This window comes from Octopus bimaculoides, chromosome 2 (genome assembly GCF_001194135.2).
Source record: "Octopus bimaculoides isolate UCB-OBI-ISO-001 chromosome 2, ASM119413v2, whole genome shotgun sequence".
Classification (NCBI taxonomy): Eukaryota; Metazoa; Mollusca; class Cephalopoda; order Octopoda; family Octopodidae; genus Octopus; species Octopus bimaculoides.
In genome coordinates this window covers 190,984,577-190,988,696 of record NC_068982.1, presented here as the reverse complement: position 1 = coordinate 190,988,696, position 4,120 = coordinate 190,984,577, and the positions used below count along the sequence as shown (strand labels likewise).

The following is a 4,120-nucleotide window of genomic DNA, read 5'->3' as shown; positions in this document are numbered from 1 at the left end:
AACTAGCAGAAGGTATAAAACGATGCCACTTGCAGCGGTACGTAGATATAGTTTGGTACGGAAATGTTACAAGTCACTAAGAAACAAAAATAATAACAAGTTGAACTTACAACACTTGGTCACATTGGGTGCTGTGTGTGTTTGTGTGTTTGTTGCTGCATACATATGTGTGTGTGTGTGTGGGTATATATATCCTCGTTTGATGAAGAAAAATAAAGCTGATACACGCGGAGTGAGAGAGACAAACTTCCTGATCCTGTTTTGTTTGTGTTGCTAACACCAGTTGCGTGACGCAAGGCCTCCTGCGCCAATTAAATGTACAACATGGACAAGCATGAGTGTTTTCACCATCCTACCAACCTTCGCATACAACACTAGCAGCAGCAGCACCACCACCACCACCACCAACACTGCCACTGCCACTACTACTACTACTACTACCACTTCTTCTTCCTGTATTACTACATTGGCTGATGACAATTACAAATTTATATTGACTGATTTGCCTTTATGGTTTTGTGTTTTCTTTGTGTTGTGTGTAAAAACCCAAAAGGTTAAAAATACAGAGAAAATGGCCTGGTTTTGGCTGTAAGTAGGTTTGTTTGTTTTTGAGGAAAAAAGTTTAAATTTTAAAACACTGTTGGATGGAAACTAAATTTCTTCTGCTGGAGGCTGTGAAGAATCTCACTGAAGTGAGGAATGGTAAACATTGATGAAATAGATTAGAAAAGAAAAAAACAACCTTTAAAAAAAAAAACAAGTAAATTAATAAGAAATAAAATAGCCAACAAACAGAGCAGTTATAGAATTGAAAGGAATGGTATGAGCAATAAAGAATGCTAGAGTTTAGAAGTGGGCAGAGGGCTTATCAGACAGGTTTGGGGGTAGCAGGTGTGGGGTGGGGAAACTAGCAGAGTTTCTGTTGTCCAACCAAGACTAAGAATCTGTTACAAAATCCACAACATTCTGTCCAAAGAAAAACAAACAAACAAACACCACCACCCACTGTTACCAATTCTCTTGGACAGCAGCAGCAGCAGCAGTACCATCGGCACCGCCAGACCCAGAGATAATTCTAAACTTTCACAGATAAGGCATTTTTTACTGAGCAGCTTGAAAGAAATGACTTGACTAATTCACAAGGATAAAAATACCATTGAACACAAGTTTGTTTTCACACACACACACACACACACACACACACACACACACACACACACACAGAGTTTTTTGGTGGCATGATTCTATGTTGGAATTGGTGTGGTTGGTCTGGGCAGAATAAGATTACGTTTATTGGGTGGGGGGTCAATGTACAGCTGTAGGGAACACATCAGGGTTGCTAGCAAGATACTGAATACAAAGGGTTATAGAATAACATAGTAATTATGCTTTGGAAGTTCACATCAGGGTTACACAAACACAGAATATTACGTGTTTCAAACCAGAATGACGTCTGAACCGGACTCACCCAAAATATTTTAGGTTATTAGAACACAGATTTACAATGATCCGCACAGACAAATACATGTCTACCAAATACCATACAACATTAAAATATTTGCTACTACCACCGAGACCAACACCTACGGTTAGGTTCACCTGGGTTTGCAAATTCTGGATTTGCTACATTTATCTCTGTCTCTAAAGGATGCTTCATAATTACCGAATGGCAATTAGGACTAGCTTGATATGGGAACGGGAAATAATTTCAAGAATCAAAAATTCTCCAAAGCTGACATGCCTTTAAGGACAAGCTCATTGTATGGAGAGGACAATCAATGGACACATGTTTCTGCCTCAATAGCTGTCATTAGCACCCAAACCAATTTCTCATTAAAACCTTAAAATAAATAACAAAACAATGACTGAGATGTAGGTTTTGTTGAAATGTTATTTAAAACTAATTTTCATCTTGCTAATGAGGTGAACGGTGTGATCCATGGTATTACTGGTTCAGGTGACACTGGCTTGAATGTGAGGAACCACATTCACCCTCTTGTGGATTAAACACCATGTGCTACTATTGGTGGCTACATGATGAGATACTACAGTTAATGGTAGGTAAAATAGCAGGACTGTTACCTTTTCTGCTCCACTGAAAGTGATTCTAGATTGAATCTGCACCTGAAAAGTGAATTACACAATCATCACAGAACAATCTACTGCATAATACAGTTCCATATTTCAGAGATGAGCAATTATGGACATAATTTACATTTGACAGATATTTGTCCTCATCTTGTTTGTTCTTAACACAACGTTTCAGCTGATATACCCTTCAGCCTTCATCAGGTGTCTTGGGGAAATTTCGAACCTGGGTTCTCATTCCTAAGGTATTTTTTGATGTTATTATTCAGGTCACTGCCTAGAATTGAACTCAGAATCTTGGGGTTAGTAGCCCGTGCTCTTAACCACTACGCCATATGCCCGTGGTTAAGAGTGTAGTGGTTAAGAGCATGGGCTACTAACCCTAAGATCCCAAGTTCGATTCCAGGTAGTGACATAAATAATAATAATAATAATAATAATAATAATAATGATAATAATAACATCGAAAACCAGGACTGCCATGTTATGTTGGCAAACAAACTTTACTACAAAGTACTATTGCTCAATACTTCATGTTGTGAGATTTAAAAATAGTCATTTTTCTAATCGAAAACTACCTTAGGAATGAGAACCCAGGTTCGAAATTTCCCCAAGACACCTGATGCAGGCTGGAGGGTATATCAGCCGAGATGTTGTGTTAACAACAAACAAGATGAGGACAAATATCTGTCAAATGTAAATAACGTATATAATGAATCTACTGCATATTCTGGAGACTGTCTCTTGTGGCAACAATCTTGCTCAAAAATCCTTACACATGTCACGGGCACAAGTGCCAGAAAGGCAATGCTGGGCACAGGTGCCATCCCGATTTCGCTTTCGCTTGCCTCAATAAGTCTTCGCAAGCTGAGTTTCGTGTCCAATGAAGGAAAGGTACGCATAAGTGGGCTGGCTACACCCCTGGCAGAGGTCTTGGATTTAGGTCTCACTTCGCTTGCCAGGTCTTCTCACGCACAGCATATTTCCAAAGGTCTCGGTCAGAAGTCATCGCCTCGGTGAGGCCCAATGTTCGAAGATCTTGCCTCACCACCTCAGCCCAGGTCTTCCTGGGCCTACCTCTTCCACGGGTTCCTTCAACTGTTAGGGTTTGACACTTTTTCACGCAGCTATACTCATCCATTCTCGCCACATGTCCATACCAGCGCAATCGTCTCTCTTGCACACCACAACTGATGCTTCTTATGTTCAGCTTTTCTCTCAAGATGCTTACACTCTGTCGGGTATGCACATTGACATTATACATCCATCGGAGCATACTGGCTTCATTCCTTGCAAGCTTACGCATGTCCTCAGCAGTCACAGCCCATGTTTCACTGCCATGTAGCATGGCTGTTCGTACACATGCGTCATACAGTCTGCCTTTTACTCTGAGTAAGAGTCCCTTTGTCGCCAGCAGAGGTAAGAGCTCTCTGAACCTTGCCCAGGCTATTCTTATTCTAGCAGCTACACTTTCCACTTTCAGTGCACCCACCCCCACTACTAACTTGGTCACCCAGATAGCGGAAGCTATCAACCACCTCTAGTTTTTCTCCCTATTTTAAAGAATATTGTTGTGTAAAGCTAGAACAATGCGAGAATATGTGTGTGTGCGTATAAAATCATCATTGCCCTCAACCTTTCTTGTGCTACAGACTGGTTTCAAACAAAACTATTGTATTGGGTCAGCACCTGCACAAGGTGCTTTGCAATGAGAGACCAAACCCCAAACCACAAGCTTGCAAAGTAAACTTGTAAACCATAGAATCCTACACACACACACATAGGGGGTGGAGAGAAAGACTGTAAAAAGAATGAGAAAGACACGCAGCACCAACTTTCATATAAAATCCATTAGTTTACAATTCTCTTTTCTTTCCTTTGTTCAGTTTCATTTCAATTTTAATTCTGACGACACCAAAATCCAACAAAAGGAAAAAAACAACCACACCCTTATTTATATATTTATGGGTTTTTGTTACATAAACTTTGTCTCTGGATTTAATTGGAGTTACTAAAAGTTAAAACCTCAAAG

The 4,120-nt window shown here is 40.1% G+C and overlaps 1 protein-coding gene across 5 annotated transcripts in view; it reads right to left on the bottom strand.

Moving 5' to 3' along the window:
- LOC106871093 (cGMP-inhibited 3',5'-cyclic phosphodiesterase 3A) overlaps positions 1 to 4,120 on the bottom strand; it is a 282,517-nt gene that overhangs the window by 81,106 nt on the left and 197,291 nt on the right. For 2 of the 5 annotated variants that reach the window (XM_014917388.2, XM_014917389.2), the window contains exon 1: positions 111 to 670. The exons of the other annotated variants lie outside the window; for them this stretch is intronic. The gene's annotated coding sequence lies outside the window, so the exon portion shown is untranslated. Of the gene's footprint in view, positions 1 to 110; positions 671 to 4,120 lie in introns of those variants that run through there. 5 annotated transcript variants of the gene reach the window in all.